The 14,085-nt window shown below is 41.2% G+C and overlaps 3 pseudogenes; all 3 read left to right on the forward strand.

The window, feature by feature from the left end:
* The first annotated feature begins 159 nt into the window (after window positions 1-159).
* LOC148082943 (uncharacterized) lies at window positions 160-2,199 on the forward strand (annotated as a pseudogene).
* A 234-nt stretch (window positions 2,200-2,433) lies between these two features.
* On the forward strand, window positions 2,434-3,696 carry LOC148082944 (uncharacterized; annotated as a pseudogene).
* Window positions 3,697-3,930: 234 nt separating this feature from the next.
* LOC148082945 (uncharacterized) lies at window positions 3,931-6,114 on the forward strand (annotated as a pseudogene).
* Window positions 6,115-14,085: the final 7,971 nt, after the last annotated feature.

Below are 14,085 nucleotides of genomic sequence, written 5' to 3' on the forward strand. Positions count from 1 at the left end.
AACAAGAAACATTAACCTCGCTCAATAAACACATCACCAAAAATTATCCGTACATCTCAAAACTCCCGCACCACTTATTTTTCACGGAACAGGACAACATACACTGGACACGGGACACAGCTTCACACCTTCTGCACCACTGGCACAGGGAGGCTTTTTCCTAACACCACGAGCACACTAACACCCAGAGCCACCACCATTCTCAACCTTTCGGACACCTTCACCCTCACTATACACCAAACTCACATTTTAGAAAAAGGACTCACTTTCATTCCCACTCACCTCAACAATAGACCTAACCTAAACAAACACCACACACAACAGACACTTTATGATATACAACAACTGCACCGTAAAATAAAACTGGCACTCTTTTTCCAACACACACCTAAAAGAACCACAATACCTTTCACACCACCATCAACTTGGACACCATCTGACTCCTACTTTCCACCTGCACTAAATAAAAAACTCATCTCCGACAAAAACTTCTTTCAACTCCACTCAAACATTCCTACACCACCACTGAACATTACACCCACTGAACAAGACGGACTACATGACCTGTTAAATAACAATGACATAATCATCAAACCCGCAGATAAAGGCAACACTATAGTCATCATGGATAAATCACAATACACATATGAAGTACTACGACAACTTTCTGACACAAAATACTATAAACCACTGACGACACCTATTTTTACGGACACACACCTGTTACTCCAACCAATACTAGACCGCCTATTTGACAACGGACACATCAACTTGACCCAAAAACTATTCCTCACTCCCTCAACAAACCCTAGACCTAGACTTTTCTACATACTTCCCAAAATACACAAAAAACCAGAGACCTGGACTATCCCATTCAAAATCCCTCCCGGCCGACCTATAGTTTCCGACTGCTCCAGCGACACCTACAATACCGCACAATACCTGGACTATTACCTGACTCCTCTCTCCACACGTCACCTCAGTTATATAAAAGACACTTATGACTTTATTAACAAAATTAAAAATATCACCGTCCCCCTTAACTCCTTCTTATTTTCTCTCGACGTTGACTCACTTTACACCAACATCAACATAGACAAAGGACTACTTGCTGTTAAGAACATTTTTTAAAAATTCCCTGACCCAGGTAGACCAGACACTGAACTTATTCAACTTTTAGAAATTAATTTACGACGAAATGACTTTAAATTCAACGACACATATTACTTACAGATTTCAGGCACGGCCATGGGGAAACGTTTTGCTCCCGCTTACGCAAATATTTATATGGCAGAGTGGGAGCTTAATGCCCTCAATCACTATCACATCCGACCCACTACTTACCTACGTTACTTAGATGACATTTTCGGAATCTGGCCTGGTAGTTTGACACAATTTAACGAATTCATACTCACACTCAACTCCCTGGACGACTCCATCACCCTGAAATCTACCTTTGACTTCCACTCTATTGACTTCCTCGACACGACAATATTTAAAGGACCTACGTTCACCCATACACAGCACTTGGACATCAGGGTTTTCTTTAAAGACACAGACACACATGCACTTCTTCACAAAACCTCTTTTCACCCCCGGCACACCTTCTCTGGCCTTATTAAATCACAATTACTCCGCTTTCACCGCATCTGTACCCGTCACCTTGACTTCAAAAATGCCTCTTCCATCCTCTTTAAATCACTACGCCACAGGGGTTATTCTAGATCATTTCTTCGTCACTGCCACAAGACCTTTCTCCTTCACCACCCACCGGATAACCACACTATTATTCCTTTCATCTCCACTTACACCCTTTCGTCCCACTCACTTTTTTCACAAATAAAAAACACATTCACCACTATCCAAACTCACTTACACACCCTTCACAACCACAAAATTATACCTGCACACCGTAAAAACACCAACCTGCACCAACTTCTCATACGCACCAACTTCCAAAAATCACCCACAACCACCCACAACATACCATTCCTCAATACAAAAATAAAATGGATCCATAACTCGGACCACACACACATATACCCACTACCTACTGCCCTCCACATCCCAGGACCCTGGTTCGATTCCCACCCAGACCTCTCATTTTTAATAAAAAAAATTTTTCCTCTCTCTCCTCTTCCCTCTCGCCTGTCCAGCAGACGTGGGTCTGACTCCGTCCACACTGGCCCGTGCTCGTGACCGGGACCTGTACTCGGCCACAAACCCCTAAAAAAAAAACCTAACCCTAACCCTAACCCACTAACCCTAACACCCTAACCCTAACCCTCTAACCCTAACCCTAACCCTAACCTAACCCTAACCCCCCCCCTAACCCTAACCCTAACCCTTATTTTAACCCCAACCATCACTTAAACCCAAACCTAACCCCAACCCCTACCCTTAACCCAACCCCGCACTTTTAAACCCTTAAACCTAACTTCCAAACTTTACCTGACTCCTCTCTCCACACGTCACCTCAGTTATATAAAAGACACTTATGACTTTATTAACAAAATTAAAAATATCACCGTCCCCCTTAACTCCTTCTTATTTTCTCTCGACGTTGACTCACTTTACACCAACATCAACATAGACAAAGGACTACTTGCTGTTAAGAACATTTTTTAAAAATTCCCTGACCCAGGTAGACCAGACACTGAACTTATTCAACTTTTAGAAATTAATTTACGACGAAATGACTTTAAATTCAACGACACATATTACTTACAGATTTCAGGCACGGCCATGGGGAAACGTTTTGCTCCCGCTTACGCAAATATTTATATGGCAGAGTGGGAGCTTAATGCCCTCAATCACTATCACATCCGACCCACTACTTACCTACGTTACTTAGATGACATTTTCGGAATCTGGCCTGGTAGTTTGACACAATTTAACGAATTCATACTCACACTCAACTCCCTGGACGACTCCATCACCCTGAAATCTACCTTTGACTTCCACTCTATTGACTTCCTCGACACGACAATATTTAAAGGACCTACGTTCACCCATACACAGCACTTGGACATCAGGGTTTTCTTTAAAGACACAGACACACATGCACTTCTTCACAAAACCTCTTTTCACCCCCGGCACACCTTCTCTGGCCTTATTAAATCACAATTACTCCGCTTTCACCGCATCTGTACCCGTCACCTTGACTTCAAAAATGCCTCTTCCATCCTCTTTAAATCACTACGCCACAGGGGTTATTCTAGATCATTTCTTCGTCACTGCCACAAGACCTTTCTCCTTCACCACCCACCGGATAACCACACTATTATTCCTTTCATCTCCACTTACACCCTTTCGTCCCACTCACTTTTTTCACAAATAAAAAACACATTCACCACTATCCAAACTCACTTACACACCCTTCACAACCACAAAATTATACCTGCACACCGTAAAAACACCAACCTGCACCAACTTCTCATACGCACCAACTTCCAAAAATCACCCACAACCACCCACAACATACCATTCCTCAATACAAAAATAAAATGGATCCATAACTCGGACCACACACACATATACCCACTACCTACTGCCCTCCACATCCCAGGACCCTGGTTCGATTCCCACCCAGACCTCTCATTTTTAATAAAAAAAATTTTTCCTCTCTCTCCTCTTCCCTCTCGCCTGTCCAGCAGACGTGGGTCTGACTCCGTCCACACTGGCCCGTGCTCGTGACCGGGACCTGTACTCGGCCACAAACCCCTAAAAAAAAAACCTAACCCTAACCCTAACCCACTAACCCTAACACCCTAACCCTAACCCTCTAACCCTAACCCTAACCCTAACCTAACCCTAACCCCCCCCCTAACCCTAACCCTAACCCTTATTTTAACCCCAACCATCACTTAAACCCAAACCTAACCCCAACCCCTACCCTTAACCCAACCCCGCACTTTTAAACCCTTAAACCTAACTTCCAAACTTTACCTGACTCCTCTCTCCACACGTCACCTCAGTTATATAAAAGACACTTATGACTTTATTAACAAAATTAAAAATATCACCGTCCCCCTTAACTCCTTCTTATTTTCTCTCGACGTTGACTCACTTTACACCAACATCAACATAGACAAAGGACTACTTGCTGTTAAGAACATTTTTTAAAAATTCCCTGACCCAGGTAGACCAGACACTGAACTTATTCAACTTTTAGAAATTAATTTACGACGAAATGACTTTAAATTCAACGACACATATTACTTACAGATTTCAGGCACGGCCATGGGGAAACGTTTTGCTCCCGCTTACGCAAATATTTATATGGCAGAGTGGGAGCTTAATGCCCTCAATCACTATCACATCCGACCCACTACTTACCTACGTTACTTAGATGACATTTTCGGAATCTGGCCTGGTAGTTTGACACAATTTAACGAATTCATACTCACACTCAACTCCCTGGACGACTCCATCACCCTGAAATCTACCTTTGACTTCCACTCTATTGACTTCCTCGACACGACAATATTTAAAGGACCTACGTTCACCCATACACAGCACTTGGACATCAGGGTTTTCTTTAAAGACACAGACACACATGCACTTCTTCACAAAACCTCTTTTCACCCCCGGCACACCTTCTCTGGCCTTATTAAATCACAATTACTCCGCTTTCACCGCATCTGTACCCGTCACCTTGACTTCAAAAATGCCTCTTCCATCCTCTTTAAATCACTACGCCACAGGGGTTATTCTAGATCATTTCTTCGTCACTGCCACAAGACCTTTCTCCTTCACCACCCACCGGATAACCACACTATTATTCCTTTCATCTCCACTTACACCCTTTCGTCCCACTCACTTTTTTCACAAATAAAAAACACATTCACCACTATCCAAACTCACTTACACACCCTTCACAACCACAAAATTATACCTGCACACCGTAAAAACACCAACCTGCACCAACTTCTCATACGCACCAACTTCCAAAAATCACCCACAACCACCCACAACATACCATTCCTCAATACAAAAATAAAATGGATCCATAACTCGGACCACACACACATATACCCACTACCTACTGCCCTCCACATCCCAGGACCCTGGTTCGATTCCCACCCAGACCTCTCATTTTTAATAAAAAAAAATTTTCCTCTCTCTCCTCTTCCCTCTCGCCTGTCCAGCAGACGTGGGTCTGACTCCGTCCACACTGGCCCGTGCTCGTGACCGGGACCTGTACTCGGCCACAAACCCCTAAAAAAAAAACCTAACCCTAACCCTAACCCACTAACCCTAACCCTCTAACCCTAACCCTAACCCTAACCTAACCCTAACCCCCCCCCTAACCCTAACCCTAACCCTTATTTTAACCCCAACCATCACTTAAACCCAAACCTAACCCCAACCCCTACCCTTAACCCAACCCCGCACTTTTAAACCCTTAAACCTAACTTCCAAACTTTCATTTTTTCTGAATTTCTTTTACAGGTAGGGAGGGGTCACCATTGGGTTTGCACTGGCCCGTGCCCGACAGGGACCCTCCCTGTCAACCCCCCTCAAAAACCCTAACCCTAACCCTAACCCTAACCCTAACCCTAACCCTAACCTCTAACCCTAACCCTAACCCTAACCCTAACCCTAACCCCACCCATATTATGATATATATTTTTAACCCTGCATCCCCATTTTTTATCCATGACCTCACCTCCTTACCTTCTAAACTCCGCAGACCTCCATGGCTCCATACACCAATCGACCGCCCCGAACTTCTGAGGACCTGGGTTCGAGTCCCACCCATGCCTCTGATTTATTGATTTGTTCTTTTTCTCTCTTTCTCCATTCTTTGCCTAGACCCCACCTCCCTACGTACAGGAACTCCGCGGACCTCCGTGGCGCATCGTGCAAATTAACTGCTCCGTACTTCCAAGGACCCTGGTTCGAATCCTACCCAGACCTCTCAATTTGAAATTTCTTTTTCTCCTCTCTCTCCTTCTCTCTCGCCTGTCCAGCAGACATGGGTCGGACTCCGTTCACACTGGCCCGTGCTCGTAACCGTGACCTATACTCGGTTACTAACTCTAACTAAGGCTCGATTCCAATTCTCAGTTTGACCACTACAACTACCACTACCACTTCGCCACCCGGTAGGCCCTTCGCATCACTCTTCAGATTTGGGCCCGCCCTACCCTACGTTACGTCATCAATCGTTGCCGCTGACTGAATAAAACGTCAGCAGAAGCGACTGAGAGCTGAATAGAATGAGAACATGCCTTTAACAGCAACAGCAACACTGGCTTTGCTCATGACTGTATGTCTACGTTTTAGTTCAACAAGACGACGACGCCGACCTTTTCAAAGAGGTAGATATCATCGAGACCTCGAAACGCTTTTTCAAATTTTCACGGTATGTATTTGGTTGATCTATTTATGTGCTTCTTTGTTGTTGTTTTAATACAAGTATGCAAACGGTAGTAAACCATGTTTAGAGCGTATTGTAGCTGTATTGATCGGTGTATGTTGAGTTTAATGAACTTTTTACGACCACAATTGTAAGCGGAATGCTAAACGTGCTAGCAATGGTCAATACAAGCGATCTATTTACGTGCTTCTTTGTTGTTGTTTTAATACAAGTATGCAAACGGTAGTAAACCATGTTTAGAGCGTATTGTAGCTGTGTTGATCGGTGTATGTTGAGTTTAATGAACTTTTTACGACCACAATTGTAAGCGGAATGCTAAACGTGCTAGCAATGGTCAATACAAGCGATCTATTTACGTGCTTCTTTGTTGTTGTTTTAATACAAGTATGCAAACGGTAGTAAACCATGTTTAGAGCGTATTGTAGCTGTGTTGATCGGTGTATGTTGAGTTTAATGAACTTTTTACGACCACAATTGTAAGCGGAATGCTAAACGTGCTAGCAATGGTCAATACAAGCGATCTATTTACGTGCTTCTTTGTTGTTGTTTTAATACAAGTATGCAAACGGTAGTAAACCATGTTTAGAGCGTATTGTAGCTGTGTTGATCGGTGTATGTTGAGTTTAATGAACTTTTTACGACCACAATTGTAAGCGGAATGCTAAACGTGCTAGCAATGGTCAATACAAGCGATCTATTTACGTGCTTCTTTGTTGTTGTTTTAATACAAGTATGCAAACGGTAGTAAACCATGTTTAGAGCGTATTGTAGCTGTGTTGATCGGTGTATGTTGAGTTTAATGAACATTTTACGACCACAATTGTAAGCGGAATGCTAAACGTGCTAGCAATGGTCAATACAAGCGATCTATTTACGTGCTTCTTTGTTGTTGTTTTAATACAAGTATGCAAACGGTAGTAAACCATGTTTAGAGCGTATTGTAGCTGTGTTGATCGGTGTATGTTGAGTTTAATGAACTTTTTACGACCACAATTGTAAGCGGAATGCTAAACGTGCTAGCAATGGTCAATACAAGCGATCTATTTACGTGCTTCTTTGTTGTTGTTTTAATACAAGTATGCAAACGGTAGTAAACCATGTTTAGAGCGTATTGTAGCTGTGTTGATCGGTGTATGTTGAGTTTAATGAACTTTTTACGACCACAATTGTAAGCGGAATGCTAAACGTGCTAGCAATGGTCAATACAAGCGATCTATTTACGTGCTTCTTTGTTGTTGTTTTAATACAAGTATGCAAACGGTAGTAAACCATGTTTAGAGCGTATTGTAGCTGTGTTGATCGGTGTATGTTGAGTTTAATGAACTTTTTACGACCACAATTGTAAGCGGAATGCTAAACGTGCTAGCAATGGTCAATACAAGCGATCTATTTACGTGCTTCTTTGTTGTTGTTTTAATACAAGTATGCAAACGGTAGTAAACCATGTTTAGAGCGTATTGTAGCTGTATTTATCAGTCGTTAATAGGTTTACCATCTCGCTTACATAAACCTGAAGTTATTTGAACATATTTTGAGCAGCTTTTACTCAAACTATTTTATTTGGATGCACATTTCTAATGTTGTGTAATTTTCCTCCTCAGACTGGTTCTCTCTCAGTGTACTGCAGAACCAACTTCAACTTGCCCATACTACGGTTATGGTTCAACGTGGAAGCTGACCTACGGAATGATTTCCGCCTTACCAGAAGGGCACTGACCAGTCTGCAGAGGCTTCTACAAAAAGATCAGTCACATGGCTGGGGAAAAGATCTAGAGGTTCTCGTATACGTCTACTGGCTGGCTCATGGACTGTCCTATAAAGTGGTGTGCAGGATCTTTGGTATTCCGAAAACGACCGTCCATCGAATCATCCACAGAGTGGCACAGGACATCTTGGAAAACTTAACCAGAATAATTTCCTTTCCACTACCGGAAGAGCTGCAATCAGTTGGTCAGGGTTTTGCTGATTTGTCCAGATGTCCTGCATTCAACAATGTGGTTGGAGCAATTGATTGTAGCCACATACGGATCAAACCACCAGAGAAGCACCGATTGGACTACCTGAACTATAAAGGGTTTTATTCCCTGAACATGCAGGCAATTTGTGATTCTCGTGGCAGGTTTCTGGACATTTTTGTTGGTTACCCTGGGTCTGTTCATGATGCTAGAATCTTGAAAAAGAGCCCATTTTATAGGACGAGATGCTATCCCCCACCTGGCTACATCATTCTGGGTGATGGTGGGTATCCTTGTTTGGAGAGCCCCTTCTGTCTGCTTCCACCCTACAAGGAGCCGGTGAATGGGCCAGTCCAGCGGCGGTTCAACTTTCATCATGTCAGGGGCCGAAGCATTATAGAGAGGGCCTTTGGTATGATGAAGACAAGGTGGCGATCAACTCTGTTTAGGGCACTGGAGGTAAAATCTACATTTGCTTGCGATGTAATTGCATCATGTGCCTTTTTGCACAACATCTGCCTGGACAATGGGGACACACTTGAGCCAGAGGTTGAGATTGTAGATGTCCTCCCCGAACCTCAACCTGAAGCACGCCAAGAAACATCTGGGTCAGCTGCCAGAGACAGACTGGCTGCCCAAATGTTTGAAGATGTTCCTGAGTAAAATTGTGCCCTTTTGTGCAAAATTTCCTTGAGTTTAAAATGTTGTGAGTTTACAAGTGTTTCTCATTAAAATGTTTATATTAACATTTGTATTTGCATTTATTGTACTAATATATAAATATTAACATTTAATAGAATGTACATATGTATTTAAGAATGACAGAACTAGAAATTGTAAAAAAAAATCTTCATTACATCACAGCAAACAAGCAAAATCAAAAAGTGTTCAAATTAAATATATAAAAAAACAACACACAACGACCACACAACACTCAGGACACTATGTGGTCCACAAGCCTTTCTAAAAGGTTACCAAATCGGACATTGTGGGCCTCTGTTCTTTCATTATGTGCGTCCTCCTTTGCGGCCTGCTCATAGAACCGCCGTTCCTCGCGCAGGTTTGCTTCTTTGAGGTATTCCAGAACAGGATTTCTTTTTCTTTTCCTCATGGGTGTTCCTGGGCTCCTTGCTGGGCTCCTTGCTGGACCGGCGCCAGATGTCAGACCTGGGGAGTGTGGGCGAGGTGTCCGAACTCCCGATGTGCTGTGACTGGCTCAGGACCAGAGGAGAGAAATCTTTTCAGGCTGTTGCTCCTAAGCTTTGGAACAATCTTCCTCTCTTTTTGCGCTTGATGGAGTCTACTGACTCCTTTAAGAAACATCTTAAGACGTTTCTATTTGTTCAGGCTTTTCCTTGAATTTCTCGAACTTGTTGTTCTCGGTGTTGTCTTGATCTTTGAAGTATGTACTGTTTTGAGTATTGTTTTGATTGATTGATTAAAGCGCTTTGTGACCCTGGTCTCGAAAAGCGCTATATAAATAAATATTACTTACTTACTTACTTACTTACTTGGGGAGCGTTGTTGTGTGTCGGGGCAAGCTACGGAGGTGCTCGGACCCGCTTCGGAGGATTCAGCAGCATCCTGTAGAACATGGCAACACAAATTATAATCCAGACATTCAAATAATGAAAATGATCAATAGTGTTGCTTTTATGAGTGAGCAGCATTACCGTGGGACAAACGACCGAGGCTATCAGGCGGGGGGGGTCGACCGACGGCCTGCCACCTAGCACTTCGTGCATTAGGTCGAAATACTGCCAGTTGGCAGCAGTCGTCTCGCCCCTGTCCGTGCCACTCCCCGTCTTCGGTGTCCGTAGTTCCTGCCGCACATGCAAAGAAATGGAGACACAGGGAGAAAGGACAAACACATTTTTATTAATATAGAACTAATAACGATCATGAGTTTTGTTTTTATTGTATTTATAAGTAGTCATGAATGAAACTACTACCTTGTATTTTCTTTTCAGGTTTTCCCATTTTTTGGAAACCTGTTGGGCCGTGACCTTCTCCTCCAGGCCCAACTCTCGCAACAGTTCCCTGAAATAGACACAACCAGCAATGTAAACTTACAGATTCAACAGAATAAAAGAACATGCTAATGAATTATTAAACTCATAACTCACATCCATAGTGCCTTAGAGGTGTACTTGGACTTCTTGAACCGGTCCTCATTTTCCGTGCGGAAATTTATAAGCCTCCTGGTTTCCTCTGGGGTCCCTGTGTAATATCGGATATGTTTTTTTTTTTTAATATTTTTAATGGCCAAGTATAGAGTGTATAGTAAAGAGTGTACAAAAAGTACACATAATACATACAAAAATACACATAATACATACACAAATACTTTGCTTTAATTAAATACAAAAAGAAATAGCAACTTCACTGTTATCTCTTAAAAGTTTATTAGCATGGAATATCGTCGAAAGAATGCTTAAAGTAGCGTCAAAAAACATAGTTTTTACGTGTAAAAAACAACAATACTTTTCACATGAAATACACAAACAACTAACGTCTTCACTGTTAAAAGTTAACAACTTTTAAACGTGTATTTTAGCATGGAATATCATCGAAAGAATGCTTAAAGTAGCGTCGAAAAACATTGTTTTTACGTGTAAAAAACAACAATACTTTTCACATGAAATACACAAACAACTAACGTCTTCACTGTTAAAAGTTAACAACTTTTAAACGTGTATTTTAGCATGGAATATCGTCGAAAGAATGCTTAAAAGTAGCGTCGAGTAAACATCGTTTTTACGTGTAAAAAACAACAATACTTTTCACATGAAATACACAAACAACTAACGTCTTCACTGTTAAAAGTTAACAACTTTTAAACGTGTATTTTAGCATGGAATATCGTCGAAAGAATGCTTAAAAGTAGCGTCGAGTAAACATCGTTTTTACGTGTAAAAAACAACAATACTTTTCACATGAAATACACAAACAACTAACGTCTTCACTGTTAAAGGTTAACAACTTTTAAACGTGTATTTTAGCATGGAATATCGTCGAAAGAATGCTTAAAAGTAGCGTCGAGTAAACATCGTTTTTACGTGTAAAAAACAACAATACTTTTCACATGAAATACACAAACAACTAACGTCTTCACTGTTAAAAGTTAACAACTTTTAAACGTTTATTAGCATGGAATATCGTCGAAATAATGCATACTCAAGTTTACGAACAAACAATTGCTAACGTTAGCATCTTCACCGTGTGTTTATATTTTAGCAACATGGAATATCAGCAAAAACAATGCTTTCACATGAATTTTATGAAGAAACACTAGTTTTAAAGCAAGAATACTCACATTTATGCACAAGGTTGCTCGCCATGGTTCCTTCTCCGTCAGCACTCGGTTGCGAAGTGTGCCTCCGACATCACTACCTCTAGTAGGGAGACCTGGCACTACCTTGAACACTATCACTACGCCGAAAGTAGAATTGGGACTCCACTACACTTCGCGGGCACGCGCAAACCTAGTGGTAGGGCGTAGTTGTAGTGGTCAAACTGAGAATTGGAATCGAGCCTTACCCTAACCCTTAGAGTTGTGTTCTTGTACCCATTGATTCTGTTCATATCTGCGTACAGTCAGTAAAGTATAGTTGTAATAATCAAACTTTATCTTTAGAACAAATTAATTTAGTTAGAATAATTTGTGTAGTTCTACTAAAAGTCCACCAGATGGTAGTAGTGTGTTTAAAAATAAATAAAATAAAATATGAATGTTGATAGAACTCAATATTTTGTACATCATCATGGTCAGACCTTCATGATCTGACCAGACTTACACCCCAGCTCAGGCTCTGAGGTCTGTGGATCAGAATCTACTGATGGTTCCTGAACTTCTTGACCAGAGGAGAGAAATCCTTCCACACTGTTGCTCCTAAGCTTTGGAACCATCTCTGTGTTTGATGATCTACTGACTCCTTCAAGAAACATCTGTGTTTGATGATCTACTGACTCCTTCCAGAAACATCTGTGTTTGATCATCTACTGACTCCTTCAAGAAATATCTGTGTTTGATGATCTACTGACTCCTTCAAGAAACATCTGTGTTTGATCATCTACTGACTCCTTCAAGGAACATCTGTGTTTGATGATCTACTGACTACTGACTCCTTCATGAAACATCTGTGTTTGATGATCTACTGACTCCTTCAAGAAACATCTGTGTTTGATGATCTACTGACTCCTTCAAGAACCATTTGTGTTTGATGATCTACTGACTCCTTCATGAAAAATCTGTGTTTCATGATCTACTGACTCCTTCAAGAAACATCTGTGTTTGATGATCTACTGACTGCTTCAAGAAACATCTGTGTTTGATGATCTACTGACTCCTTCAAGAAACATCTGTGTTTGATGATCTACTGACTCCTTCAAAAAACATCTGTGTTGGATGATCTACTGACTCCTTCAAGAAACATCTGTGTTTCATGATCTACTGACTCCTTCAAGAAACATCTGTGTTTCATGATCTACTGACTCCTTCAAGAAACATCTCTGTTTGATGATCTACTGACTCCTTCAAGAAACATCTGTGTTTGATGATCTACTGACTCCTTCAAGAAACATCTGTGTTTCATGATCTACTGACTCCTTCATGAAACATTTGTGTTTCATGATCTACTGACTCCTTCAAGAAACATCTGTGTTTCATGATCTACTGACTCCTTCATGAAACATCTGTGTTTGATGATCTACTGACTCATTCGAGAAACATCTGTGTTTCATGATCTACTGACTCCTTCAAGAAACATCTGTGTTTCATGATTTACTGACTCCTTCAAGAAACATCTGTGTTTGATGATCTACTGACTCCTTCAAGAAACATCTGTGTTTGATGATCTACTGACTCCTTCAAGAAACATCTGTGTTTGATGATCTACTGACTCCTTCATGAAACATCTGTGTTTGATGATCTACTGACTCCTTCAAGAAACATCTGTGTTTGAAGATCTACTGACTCCTTCAAGAAACATCTGTGTTTGATGATCTACTGACTCCTTCATGAAACATCTGTGTTTGATGATCTACTGACTCCTTCGAGAAACATCTGTGTTTGATGATCTACTGACTCCTTCGAGAAACATCTGTGTTTGATGATCTAATAATAATAATAATAATAATAATCTCTATTTATATAGAAACATCTGTGTTTGATGATCTACTGACTCCTTCAAGAAACATCTGTGTTTGATGATCTACTGACTCCTTCAAGAAACATCTGTGTTTGATGATCTACTGACTCCTTCAAGAAACATCTGTGTTTGAAGATCTACTGACTCCTTCAAGAAACATCTGTGTTTGATGATCTACTGACTCCTTCATGAAACATCTGTGTTTGATGATCTACTGACTTCTTCAAGAAACATCTGTGTTTGATGATCTACTGACTCCTTCAAGAAACATCTGTGTTTGATGATCTACTGACTCCTTCAAGAAACATCTGTGTTTCATGATCTACTGATTCCTTCAAGAAACATCTGTGTTTCATGATCTACTGACTCCTTCAAGAAACATCTGTGTTTCATGATCTACTGATTCCTTCAAGAAACATTTGTGTTTGAAGATCTACTGACTCCTTCAAGAAACGTCTGTGTTTGATGATCTACTGACTCCTTCAAGAAACATCTGTGTTTGATGATCTACTGACTCCTTCATGAAACATCTGTGTTTGATGATCTACTGACTCCTTCGAGAAACATCTGTGTTTCATGATCTACTGACTCCTTC

This window comes from Callionymus lyra, chromosome 3 (genome assembly GCF_982586985.1).
Source record: "Callionymus lyra chromosome 3, fCalLyr1.hap1.1, whole genome shotgun sequence".
Classification (NCBI taxonomy): Eukaryota; Metazoa; Chordata; class Actinopteri; order Syngnathiformes; family Callionymidae; genus Callionymus; species Callionymus lyra.